The sequence below is a fragment of the Lethenteron reissneri genome, chromosome 67 (assembly GCF_015708825.2).
Source record: "Lethenteron reissneri isolate LAM-NWPU_2019-01 chromosome 67, ASM1570882v1, whole genome shotgun sequence".
In the NCBI taxonomy this organism is placed as follows: domain Eukaryota; kingdom Metazoa; phylum Chordata; class Hyperoartia; order Petromyzontiformes; family Petromyzontidae; genus Lethenteron; species Lethenteron reissneri.
Genome location: NC_083845.1, coordinates 8,845,725 through 8,859,675, shown reverse-complemented (window position 1 = coordinate 8,859,675; position 13,951 = coordinate 8,845,725). Strand labels below are relative to the sequence as shown.

The following is a 13,951-nucleotide window of genomic DNA, read 5'->3' as shown; positions in this document are numbered from 1 at the left end:
AGGAGGGCGCCGTTCGCACAGATTGACTGGCACACACACAGACACACACACACACACAGACACACAGACACACACACACAGACACACACACAGACACACATACACAGACACACACACACAGACACACACACACAGACACACACACAGACACACACAGACACACACACAGACACACAGACACACACACACACAGACACACACGCACAGACACACAGACACACACACAGACACACACACATAGACACACACAGACACACACACAGACAACAACAACAAAAACCGCCATTCGCCACTAAGTGGCGGTGACGTCACCACGACGCTTGTGCCAGGCCAAGTGCACCTTGAGGCCACGCGAAGTGTCGAACGCCCGCTGGCAGGAGGTCACGGGGCAGACCCAGCAGGTGCCACGGGTCGACTGACCGAGATGACTGGCTGATGCACCACCTGTGCTCCCTACTGTACCAACTTGATGTGCTTTAGCCACCCGGCGCTCCGCTCGTTGTTGTGAGCGTCGCTCCTCCGCCCTCCGTTGTTGTTGGAGGGCGACTGCCTCCAACTGCCCAGTAGCGTCCTTCACGAGCCTCCTCCACAGAGGCCGATCTTGACACCGCTGGTACCAGTCATCGGCAAGTCCACTCAGCTCCACGTCCTCCTGTACCACATCACTCCATCGCTCTCCAGCCCGTGCCGCGCCCGTTTAGCCCCCTTGATCCGTCCGAACAAAAGCTGTTTAGGCATGCGGTGGCTGGGCATGTGGGCTACATGACCCAGCCAACGCATGCCTTGCCTGCCGGAGGAGCTCACCGATGGGACTTTGCCCAGATTTTTCAAGGATTGGTGAGCTCCTCACACAATCCAGCCTGGTTAAACCCAGGATGGATCGTAGGCAGGCTAGCCGAAATGTTTCTAACCGGCGAAGATGCTCCATTAGGGGGTTCCACGTTTCGCAAGCGTAGAGAAGGGAGGGAATGACTGTGGCCGAGAAGACCTGAAGCTTCGTGCGGAGCGACAGACCAGGTAGCTTCCACACAGCGTTACGCAGCCGATGAAAAGATAATGCCCTAGACTGAGTCTGAGTGAGACCTCTGCTGTTAAACTGGAGCCGGCCATAAGCACACTGCCCAGGTATGGGAAACTCTCCACTCTCTCCACAACTGCCCCATCACCGATTGGGAGTTGTGTGGGTGGAGTGTCCGATGGTACAAAATACCCAGGCAGGCGCTTAGTTTTGGTGGGGCTGATGGTAAGGCCCCACCTATTAGTGGCACGCTCCAGTCTCAGCAGCAGCGCCTCCAACCACTCTTCTGAGTGAGTAGCAATCACCAGATCATCCACAAATGTAACAATGGGTTGAACAATAGGGAGCCGTCTCTTGACCGCACCCGGGCATCAATCAGCCTCCCATTATATCTGTACCAAATGGAAATTCCTTTGGTACAGCCATGGAAAGCTTCTCGAACTACGTGGCCAAAGATGATGATGTTAAATCATGTGGGAGCCAGAGGACATCCCTGTCGCACCCCAAGGTGAACAGGGAATGGCTCCGACTCCTGGCCACGCAGCTTTACCCGGGCCTGCTCACCATCATGAAGGTCCTTAATGATTGTGAGCTGAGAATCAAGGACTTCGAAATCACCAAGAACAACCCAGAGCCCAGGTCTACTGATGGTATCATAGGCCTTGACCAGGTCAATAAAGCAGAGATGTAGGTCTTGTTGAAATTCCCTGCCCCTCTGCTGTTGTATATGGACAGAGAATATTGCATCCGTGCAGGAGCGCCCTGGCCTGAAACTACCGTGTCTGGAAACACAGCCCGCAAACACACGAAGGTATGGGTTCATGTGAGGGTGTGGGTTCATGTGAGTTTGGGTTCACGTGTGAGTATGGGTTCATGTGAGGGTGTGGGTTCACGTGTGAGTATGGGTTCATGTGAGGGTATGGGTTCACGTGAGTGTGTGGGTTCATGTGAGGGTGTGGGTTCATGTGAGGGTATGGGTTCACGTGAGTGTGTGGGTTCATGTGAGGGTATGGGTTCACGTGAGGGTGTGGGTTCATGTGAGGGTGTGGGTTCACGTGAGTGTGTGGGTTCATGTGAGGGTGTGGGTTCACGTGAGTGTGTGGGTTCATGTGAGGGTATGGGTTCACGTGAGGGTATGGGTTCACGTGAGGGTATGGGTTCACGTGAGTTTGGGTTCACGTGTGAGTATGGGTTCACGTGAGTGTGGGTTCACGTGAGGGTATGGGTTCACGTGAGGGTGGGTTCACGTGAGGGTGTGGGTTCATGTGAGTGTGGGTTCACGTGAGGGTGTGGGTTCACGTGAGGGTATGGGTTCACGTGAGTATGGGTTCACGTGAGGGTATGGGTTCATGTGAGTGTGGGTTCACGTGAGTGTATGGGTTCACGTGAGGGTGTGGGTTCACGTGAGGGTGTGGGTTCACGTGAGTTTGAGTTCACGTGAGGGTATGGATTCACGTGAGCCCGTGCTCTACCTCGGCAGCCCCCGTCCCAGTGGTAGCCGGGCAGGCAGCGGCTGCAGTTGAGGCCCGCGGCTCCGGGGCGGCAGTCGCACTGCCCAGAGGCGTCGCAGCGCCGGTGCAGCGAGCCCAGCGGCTCGCACTGGCAGCCTGGGGCCCCACAGGGTAGAGTGGGGGGGGGGGGGGGGGGGGGGGGGAGTGGGTGAGTGAGTGGGTAAGTGGGTAGTTAAGTGAATGGGTGAGTGGGTGAGTGAGTGGGTAAGTGGGTGGTTGAGTGAATGAATGAGTGAGTGGGTGAGTGGGTAGTTAGGTGAGTGGATGAGTGGGTGAGTGGGTGAGTGGGTGAGTGAGTGGATGAGTGGGTGGTTGGGTGAGTGAGTGGGTGACTGGGTGAGTGGGTGAGTGAGTGGGTGAGTGGGTGGTTGGGTGAGTGAGTGGGTGACTGGGTGACTAGGTGAGTGGGTGAGTGGTTGGGTGAGTGAGTGAGTGAGTGAGTGGGTGACTGGGTGAGTGGGTGAGTGAGTGAGTGAGTGACTGGGTGGGTGAGTGGGTGAGTGGGTGACTGAGTGAGTGGGTGAGTGAGTGGGTGAGTGGGTGAGTGAGTGACTGGGTGGGTGACTGGGTCAGTGGGTGAGTGGGTGAGTGGGTGAGTGAGTGGGTGACTGGGCGACTGGGTGACTGGGTGAGTGGGTCAATGAGTGAGTGAGTTGGTGACTGGGTGACTGGGTGAATGGGTGACTGGGTGTGTGGATGAGTGAGTGAGTGGGAAGTTAGGTGAGTGGATGAGTGAGTGAGTGGGTGGGTGACTGGGTGAGTGGGTGAGTGGGTGACTGGGTGAGTGAGTGAGTGAGTGGGTGACTGGGCGACTGGGTGAGTGGGTGAATGAGTGAGTGAGTGGGTGACTGGGTGACTGGGTGAGTGGGTGACTGGGTGACTGGGTGTGTGGATGAGTGAGTGAGTGGGTAGTTAGGTGAGTGGATGAGTGAGTGAGTGGGTGGGTGGGTGACTGGGTGAGTGGGTGAGTGACTGGGTGAGTGGGTGACTGGGTGAGTGAGTGAGTGGGTGACTGGGTGGTTGGGTGAGTGGGTGGGTGGGTGAGTGAGTGAGTGGGTGACTGGGTGAGTGGGTGAGTGAGTGACTGGGTGACTGGGTGCGTGGGTGACTGGGTGACTGGGTGAGTGGGTGAGTGAGTGACTGGGTGAGTGGGTGACTGGGTGAGTGGGTGAGTGAGTGAGTGACTGGGTGGTTGGGTGAGTGAGCGTGCGAGTGCCGGCCTCACTGCGGCACGCGGTGTGCTCGTGGAGTCGCGCGCTGGCGTTGCGGCGGTAGCCCGGGCGGCAGCGCTCGCAGCGCGGCCCCCACGTGTTGTGGCGGCAGCTGAGGCAGGCGAGCGCGCGCTCGCCCACGGGCACGCAGCGGCGCGAGTGGCCGTGGCACTGGCACCCTGCGGAGACAGCAGCTCAACTCACACTGACACCCCCACACTGACACCACACTGACACCCCCACACTGACACCCCCACACTGACACCCTCACCCCGACACCCCCACACTGACACCCTCACCCCGACACCCCCACCCTCACCCCCACCCTGACACCACCCCCACACTGACACCACCCCCCCACACTGACACCACCCCCACACTGACACCACCCCCACACTGAATTCACCCCGACCCCCACACTGACACCACCCCCACACTGAATTCACCCCGACCCCCACACTGACACCACCACCACACTGACACCACCCCCACACTGAATTCACCCCGACCCCCACACTGACACCACCACCACACTGACACTCTGCCACGTGGCACAGACCGCCCTGGCACCACCCTCACCCGTGATGTTACTGAAGGAGATTGCAGAAAGAGGAGCGGGTTCGATGGGAGAGGTCGGCAATCCAAGCTGTTCGTCCGCTCCGCTGTCGTCAAAATCCGGTCCGGTGTCGTGGACATCCGGCCCAGTGTTGTCAAGATCCGGTCCGGTGTCACCAAGACCCGGGTTGGTGTCGAGAAAATGCGGTCTGGTGTCATCGGCATCTGGTCCAGCGTGATGGACATCTGGTCCAGCGTGAGGGACATCTGGTCCGGCGTGATGGACATCTGGTCCAGCGTGATGGACATCTGGTCCAGCCTGAGGGACATCTGGTCCAGCGTGATGGACATCTGGTCCAGCGTGAGGGACATCTGGTCCGGCGTGATGGACATCTGGTCCAGCGTGATGGACATCTGGTCCAGCCTGAGGGACATCTGGTCCGGCGTGATGACCATCTGGTCCAGCGTGATGGACATCTGGTCCAGTGTGAGGGACATCTGGTCCGGCGTGATGGACATCTGGTCCAGCCTGAGGGGCATCTGGTCCAGTGTGAGGGACATCTGGTCCAGCGTGATGGACATCTGGTCCAGCGTAATGGACATCTGGTCCAGCGTGATGGACATCTGGTCCAGCCTGAGGGACATCTGGTCCAGCGTGATGACCATCTGGTCCGGAGTGATGGACATCTGGTCTAGTGTGATGACCATCTGGTCCAGCGTGAGGGACATCTGGTCCAGCGTGAGGGACATCTGGTCCGGCGTGATGGACATCTGGTCCAGCGTGATGGACATCTGGTCCAGAGTGATGACCATCTGGTACAGCGTGAGGGACATCTGGTCCAGTGTGATGACCATCTGGTCCGGCGTGATGAACATCTGGTCCAGAGTGATGACCATCTGGTACAGCGTGATGGCCATCTGGTCCAGTGTGATGGCCATCTGGTCCAGAGTGATGACCATCTGGTACAGCGTGATGGCCATCTGGTCCAGTGTGATGGCCATCTGGTCCAGAGTGATGACCATCTGGTACAGCGTGATGGCCATCTGGTCCAGTGTGATGGCCATCTGGTCCAGAGTGATGACCATCTGGTACAGCGTGATGACCATCTGGTCCAGAGTGATGACCATCTGGTACAGCGTGAGGGACATCTGGTCCAGCGTGATGGCCATCTGGTCCAGAGTGATGACCATCTGGTACAGCGTGATGGCCATCTGGTCCAGTGTGATGGCCATCTGGTACAGAGTGATGACCATCTGGTACAGCGTGATGGCCATCTGGTCCAGAGTGATGACCATCTGGTACAGCGCCTTGACCAGCTGCTCCGGCGTGATGGACGTTCGCTCCGTGGTGACGGACGCCCGATCCGGCGTGTGGCCGATCCGGCCCGGCGTAACGGACGTGGGGTTTCTCGGCCCCCGTGGGAGGTCTTTGCTCCGCCGCTGCGGGGGGCCCCTGGGGCTGGGGGGGGCAGGCACAGCGGCCCGGCACGGCGATGTCCGCGATGGAGTAGAAGTACTTGGAGAGTGACTCCGCGTCGACGCCCGTGTCGCCCGTCGACGGCTCCAGCAGCTGTATGCGCACGTCCGTGGCCGTGAGGAATTCGCGCAGGGCGGCCTCGGGGCCCGGGCTGCCGGGCTGGTGCTCGGGGGCCCCACGGAGGGACCCCAGCAGGGCGATGCGTTCCTCCATCTCGACCCGCGCCACCCGCTCGCCCCGTGCCAGGCCATAGGTCTGGGAGTAGCGCTCCGTGCAGAACACCTGCCGGGCGCACGGTGGGTTTACAGGCGCGCTCAGTCCGTGCCTCGTCACTCTTTTATCGCTTCTACCACGGCCACTGTGGCGATAGCCTGTGGTTACACCCAGGGTGGATCGTAGGCAGGCCATGCTGGAATGTTTCAAACCGGCACACGCGCACACGTGCACACACACAAACTCACCCTTCACTTACCCACCCACTCACTCATCCATCCACTCACCCATCCACTCACCTACTCATCCACCCAGCCACCAATCCACCACCCACTGACTCACCCACCGACGCAATCACTCACCCACAAAACCCCATACTCATTAACTCACCCAAACACTCACTCACCCAGGACCCACTCAACCACCCATTCACTCACTCAAACACTCACTCACCCACTCACCCACCTACCCGCTCAACCAACCCACTCACTCACTCACCCACCCCCTCACGCACTCATCCACCCATCCACTCAAGCACCCTCTCACCCACCCACCCATTGAACCACCCACCCACTAAACCACCCACTCACCCACCCACCCACCTGCAGCGCGTTGGCGGCGGTCATGGGCGCGTCGCCACGCGCGGGCATCCCAAAGGCGCGCGCGCAGTCGCTCGCCAGCCACTGCCACGGGCGCCACGTGCGCCCGCGGTCGCGCGATCGCTCCACGAGCATCGCGCCGGGCGGTGGCCGCCGAGGGCCGAACGCCACCGCGAGGTCGCCCGCCAACTCCACGGGCCGCGCGCCCCACGAGAGGCGCACGGTGGCGCGCAGCGGGGCCGGGGGCGGCTCGCGACGGCCCCACGTGGCGCTCTGCCAACACGTGGCGGAGGCGCGCGGGCCCCAGTCCGTCATGAGCTCGGGCGGGTGGGACAGCTCCGGCGTCTGCGCGTCGCACTCGTCGCACAGGTAGGGGTTCTCCTGCCCTCGTGGGGGGGGGGGGGGGGGGTGAGAGGGTAGAGGGGTGAGGGGGGTAGTGGTGGAGCGGTGAGAGCGGCTCTACGATCTCAGGCGACTCGAGTTCGATTCTCGCTCATGGCCAACGCCGGTGACGCAGCGCACTAACCGCTACACTGACTCACTCACTCATTCACCCATTCATTCACCCACTCACTCACCCACTCACCCACTCACTCACTCACCCACCCACTCACTCACTCATTCCCCCACCCACCCACTCACTCACTCATTCCCCCACCCACTCACTCATTCCCCCATTCATTCACCCACCCACTCACTCCCCACCCACCCATTGACCCACCCACCCACTCATTTACCCACCCACCCACTCATCCACCCACCCACCATGGCACAGAACGTCTCCGCCGGCGTTCCGCACGTGATGCCGGGGGGCTCCACGCTGAGGGACGCGAAGCGAGCAAGGTTCGTGACCTCCGCCGGGCACGGGAAGGGGACCCCTCTGTTCCCCCCAGACCCCGCAGAGTCCCCCGCGGGGTCCCCGCTCGAGCCCCTGGACCCGGGCAGGGGGTCCCCGCAGGGGGAGCGGGAGGAGACCGCGGGCAGCAGCGCCAGGAGAGCGCAGAGGGAGACGAGGGGACGCGGGAAGGAGGCGACGGCGCGCATGGCGGAGGCGGCTGCCGCTGCCGCTGCCGCCGCTGCTGCTGCACCTGGACTCGACTCCGGTGGTGCGGTGGCCGTGTCTGTCTATGTGTGTGTATGTGTGTGTGTCTTTGTGTGTGTCTGTGTGTGTCTGTGTGTGTCTATGTGTGTCTGTGTGTGTCTGTGTGTCTGTGTGTGTCTATGTGTCTGTATGTATGTGTTTGTGTGTGTATGTGTGTGCATGTGTGTCTGTGTGTGTCTGTGTGTCTGTGTGTCTGTGTGTGTATGTGTGTGTCTGTGTGTGTCTGTGTGTGTCTGTGTGTGTCTGTGTGTGTCTGTGTGTGTCTATGTGTGTCTGTGTGTGTATGTGTGTCTGTGTGTGTCTGTGTGTGTCTATGTGTCAATGTGTCTGTCTATATCTGTATGTGTCTATGTGTCTGTTTGTGTCTATGTGTGTCTATGTGTGTCGATATCTGTATGTGTCTATGTGTCTGTTTGTGTCTATGCCCGTGTGTGTGTGTGTGCTTAGCGCTCCGTAGAGGAGTCCCATCATGGTCTATCTACGTCTGTCGCTCTCCCCTCCACTCTCCTCTTCACTCTCCCCTCCACTCCACCCTCTCCCCTCTCTCACCTCTCCTACCCCTTCTCTTCCCCTCCCCCCTCTCCTCTGTCTCACCTCTCCCACCCCTCCCCCTCTCCCCCTCACTCTCCCCCTCACTCTCCCCTCTCTCACCTCTCCCACCCCTTCCTCTCCACTCTCCCCTCTGTCTCAACTCTCCACTACTCTCCCCTCCCATGCACGGCCTCTCCCCCTCTCCCCCCTCTCGCTGCTAGCGACTTTCTTTACTCTCCAGGAGCTCCTTCCATCCAGCGCACCCCTCTCCTGCTCTCTCTCTCTCGCCTGTCCCTCTCTCTCCGTCCGTCATTCGCTAGCGCCAGGATTAGGGTAGAGTTCGGGGTAGACATAGCGATAGTGATAGGGGTAGAGAAAGGGGTCGTGTGGTAATCGAGGTAGACATAGCGATAGTGATAGGGGTAGAGAAAGGGGTCGTGTGGTAACAGAGGTTGAGCTAGGGATCGTGATAGGGGTAGAGAAAGGGGTCGTGTGGTAACAGGGGTAGAGCTAGGGGTAGTGTGGTGACAGGGGTCGCAGGTGTAGGGGTGTGTCGGGGTAGAGGTTGTTGCTTAATTAGCGCCGCACTGATCCCGAGAACCGCTGCGCCAAATCCCCGTGGATCACTCCCGCAGCATGCTGCCCCCTCCCTCCCTCCCTCCCTCTCGCATCTGTACTAGGCACACCTGTGAGCACATCACCTGCTTTACGCATAGTGTATTACTGGTATCACACACACTTGTGTGCGTATCACGTGTATCTCACACTCACACACCTGTGTGTGTATCACGTGTATCACACACACACACACCTGTGTGTGTGTATCACGTGACCAGCTCCCATTTGAGAGTGGAGGTCTTAGTCTTAGTCTTTGGTTCAGATGCGCAACGCTGCGTGGAATCGCTCCATATGAAGCTCCGCTCCTTCTTGGCCACCGGAGACCCCCCCCCGCTCCCCCCACCCCTGCCATCTCGTAAAAACGATGTTGCGAATCGTATACGTATCGCTTTAACGACGGGTTTCTAATTTATCAAACGATCGAGACCTTCGCTTGCACACACATTTATGTCATATCAATTCATATTTAGTGACGATATAAGATATTTGCGTCATAACTTGTAATATAAAATACTCGACCCCGGCGGGACTCGAACCCGCAACCTTTGAATGTCAGCCACAGTCCGCTAGAAGTCCAACGCGCTATCCATTGCGCCACGGGGCCAACTGTCGACTTAACCCCTTCGCGGCGCCTGTAACCCACGCGGTTAACCTCTCCGGCCCTGCCACACGGACCGCTCTTTTCCCTCCTCGGCGTGGAGGAGAGTAAACCCACGACGTTTAACAATTCGACACGCTGTGCTAGAACGAGTAACGAATTACCGCGTTTTGCTTCCGTGACAAACCTGACTAATTGGCCGTGTCGGGTGGTGGTGGGATTAACGAAACGTTAACGCGATCTAACCCAAAAAACAACCTTCATGGATATTTGTTGGGAAAGCCTTGGGGTTACAACGACGACTTGTTCAACTTGTGTGGTGCTTGCGTCTGTGTGGTCATCAATGCTTGTGTCGCCACCTAGCGGAGGCTGCAAGCAAGTCCGCTCTCGGGTTGTGATGGGGTAAAGAATCTAAAACTATTTAACCTAAACTAATTTTTCTTCATTTGACCAGGTTGAGGCCCACTGAGCAATAGTTAATTTATAAAAGCGACCAGACTGTCACAAACGATAGCTCAGCGAAGCGGCTCATCACAGAGTGGACATGTCGAGCAGCAGCAGCGGCAAGATACTCGAGACGGGTGACGTCGATTCTAAATGTGTCGCGAACAAAAAACCGGAGGACACGGAGACAAATCCACGCGGGGGAGAGAGAGACACGCAAACCACAGACATACAGCAGCAGCAGGCGTCAGGGTCAGGATCGAACCCACGACCTCCTGTATACCAGGCGTGGTAATTAACATCTCCGAGGCACTACTGCACATTAAAGACATGTACATGAAACATTTTAATAGCAAAAAAAGAAACACCACGTCATTTACACGTACAAGACTTATACACATTTAGAATTAAAACTTTGTTTTGACTGCCCCCCCAGTAAACATTGGCCCAACGTCGTGCCAACGTCGGCGCGTGGTGGGAACCGTTGGACTGGCGTTGGCTCCAACGTTCCATGTTTTCTGGCTCGTCGCTTCGATTGGCAGAGCAATTCGTGTTCACGACGCACGTCTCGGACGACGCTTCACGTCGCCGCAGCAGCAAACTCCAGAGGCCGACGACCGGGGGGGACCGTCTTCTGTTTGCGATTCCGCCGTCAGAATATTTTGGCCAGCAAAGACATTGGCACCAGCAACAGCGCAACCGCCCGAGGCCAATTTCGGAAATAAGATAACAAACAGGTCCCTGCGGGGTGGGCTGGTAGGAACGAACAAATGAATGGCTATAATAAAATGAAATGGCGGGGGTACGATACGAAGGGAGAGTTTGAGGCCTAGTTCTAGGCTTTAAGCCTAGCTTTAGGCCGCTGAGTTAATTTTTAATTTAAATGTTTTAATTAAAAGCTATCTCAGGGAATTATAAGGAATGTTACACTTGTTTAGCCAGGAAAGCCTCACCGAGTCTAAAGGTTTTTGTAGGGTCCTGCCAAGTGTTTGCAGTAGGGGGCGATGTTGCTACACCTAATCGGACATCGGACGGACGATATAATCTATTGTAGGCTGGTTCACTTCGTTCCTACCAGTAAAACTTTTTAATGAAAAATAAACCCTGCAATCATCTTCCGAGGAACGCCTGTTGTAAAATGACACAGCAGATAGGGGTGGCCAAACGTCCTCTCGACCCCCGACGAGATTGCGAAACGACCCCTTGGCATGGCCGAGAAGTCACAGGACGCAAACTCACGGAGCGCTTTAACAAATGGCTGGCCATTGGCAACATACGGAAATCCCTCCCTCGTCAACCGCGGGGGGGGGGGGGGGGTCCTCCAACATGCCGCGGTAGGAAATATCCGCGGTTGGCGAGGGATTCGTGCACAGAGAGGCCGCTTGCCCTGGGCGGGGTCACACCACAGGCGGGGTCACGCGGCCGAGTTGGCCGTGGAGCCTTGGATTTAGAAATCCGCGAAAGCGCGTCCCCAGGGCGTGCTCAAGTCTTGGCATTCGCTGCCGGGGCCGAGTGCTCCAGGGCCGAATGGACTGCCCGTCCACATTCTGCATATTTCTAACCCCCCCCCGTCCCCCGTTTCTAAATAAAGATTTTATTAAAAAGTTAGAAATCCGCGAAAGCGCGTCCCCAGGGCGTGCTCGCGTCTTGGCTCTCGCTGCCGGGGCCGAGTGCCCCAGGGCCGAATGGACTGCCCGTCCACATTCTGCATATTTCTACCCCCCTCCCCCCCCCCGTTTCTAAATAAAGTTTTTATTAAAAAGTTAGAAATCCGCGTAAGCGCTCGCGTCTTGGCTTTCACGGCCAGGGGCGAGTGTGTCGGGGCCAATAGGTTGCCGCTCAGGATTCCGCAGATTTCCCCCAGCCCCCGTTTCAAATCTCGAATGAAAAGTGAAGGCGTCAACAGCGTCTCCATCGTCCGGGCAACTCGAGCTGGCCGTGAGACACACGTGGGCCTCACGAAACGTGGTTTGGCCGCCCCCCCTGCTATCGAAGAAGAATTCGTGACACTAGAAGGCCGCTCTGCATTCGACAAACCCATTTGTTACAATCAGGAGAAGAGGGAAAAGAAAAACGCATGCGTCTTTGTAAAGATTACGATTAAATATCATTATCATCCTACTGCCAGCAGAGTGACCGTATTCTATACAATTCAATGTCCTTTATTCAAACCAGATGCGAGCCATTCGAGATGCAGCATCTCCTCTGAGACCTGGGAAACAAACACACAAGGCGGAGAGTGCCGACATATTTTGTTTGCATATCTTGCCACAAGTGCGTGTGGATTAATGCAGACTTGATGCTTTGAAAACGGTATCGTATTTGGTGTTTGAGCATCTTAACACAACTCCTGTTTTATTCTAGATTAGAAGCTCCTCACTGGATACAGTAAATTTAGCTGTGACGGTCCCACCTGATGACGGAGACTTGTGTTGCCTCCGAAACGTTGTGATTTATAAATTTTATTTCTATTATTTTTTTAATTTTTATTTATTTTTTACCTACGTGACTTTACCGAAAAAAACCTAAGAGTATGAATCCTGTTCTATTGCCAGGCGAGGGTAACGCCTGTGCTCATTTTTCACGCTCGTGCCAAACGTTAAATAAAAAAAAATGTAGTCGCCGCTAATTTTCTAATTCGAGTGTGAGGATTGGGCCACGATTGCCGGGGGCTCGCGATGTCGTCCTGCGCTTGCGAATTGGGCGCCTGCGTGGGTGCTCGACCTCCACCCTTGTGGGGACTGCTTCGGAGGTCACCAGCTGTGAGCCGGCACCACATTTGCGCTCCGGGGATTCGAATCGAGAACGGAGGCGGCCGGTCGGATCGGAGAAGGCGATCCCGGCAGTCACCCGTGATTAAGCCTGGCTGAAAGTTCAAGCCCTGGCCATTAAACGTCGGTTTGTCTTAAAAAGGCGTCCGGGCGTGGCACTGGCCACCCACCCCTCTTGTGCCACAGTGCCGGCCTTCACAAGTGCTGCTCGCTTACAGCACTTGCCCCAACAGTCTGTTACAGGCTATACGGGGCATCTTTATCCCTGTTTTAGACAAAGACAAAGCAGCCGTGCTCGCTCCCCCTCTGCCGGCCACCAACAGCGCCGCGCCACCCGTGGCCTCCGCGAGGACGCGGCGCCGTGGTGGGGACGCGGCCAGGGGGGTCCGTAGGTCGGGCGAGGCGGGGCCCAGGTGGAGAGAGGGATGGGAAATCCAAGCGTCGGTGCGGTGAGCGTAGGGATGAGGTGTTTGGTGAAGGACCATTGCCTGAATCGTCACCTGTTGTGTTGTTTGTGTGCGTTGCTGTAGAAGCCACGCGCACGCGCGCTGGGTTCCCGTGGTTGTTCGCGGTCGAGCGCGCAAGTTGCCCACGATGGCGCGGGGGGAGCGGTGGGAGTTGTTGTGAAGGGGCGCGAGGTGGTGCCGGCGATCGTCAAGTGGTGAGGGTGAGGAGCAAGGGTGAGTGTAGAGGCTGTTGAGTGGTGAGCGTGGGAATCGGCGGCACTCGAGGTGCACCTGGCCTGGCACAAGCGCCGTGGTGACGTCGCCGCCACTTCGAGGCGCCGCTTGCTGGTGACGATGGCGACAGGGATGAGACGACGTGTGGTGGTGAGCGGTGGGTAGGCCTGATGTGTGATGATCGTGGGGGGTGGTGGGGGCGGGGGAGTGAGGTGAGGCTGTGGTGAGCACGGAGCGAGGTGGTGAGAGTTTCCGCATTCCGCGCAGACCCCTCGTCCCTGGCCCCTGGCCTCCTCCGGCCGTCTTCGTCCGGCCCGGAGGAAAAAAATCCACCGGATCCGGCGCTCCGAAAAGTCCATCCCGGCCCCCGGCTTCGTGAGTACCCCCCCCCCCCGTCCCCATAATTATCAACAACAGCAGCAAATGTTTGTGTTCTTCTGTCTCGCTGCCATGATCCACGGAGCGTTTTGAGCGCGCCCGGTGATGGGGAGCGCAAGGAAGGACCTGGGGGTGATGAGGAGGGGATGAGGAGGGGATAAGGAGGGGATGAGGAGGGTCGGGGGGGGGGGGGTGGTGGGCATGAGCAGCAAGCAGTGGGGAGGATTCCGGAGGAGACTCGGAGT

At 57.8% G+C, this 13,951-nt stretch overlaps 1 non-coding gene across 1 annotated transcript; it reads right to left on the bottom strand.

The window, feature by feature from the left end:
• Window positions 1-9,350: 9,350 nt before the first annotated feature.
• On the bottom strand, window positions 9,351-9,439 carry TRNAR-UCU (transfer RNA arginine (anticodon UCU)). Its single transcript is given in 2 exon segments — window positions 9,351-9,386; window positions 9,403-9,439. It is a non-coding gene; the product is annotated as a tRNA-Arg (tRNA).
• Between the last annotated feature and the right edge of the window lie 4,512 nt (window positions 9,440-13,951).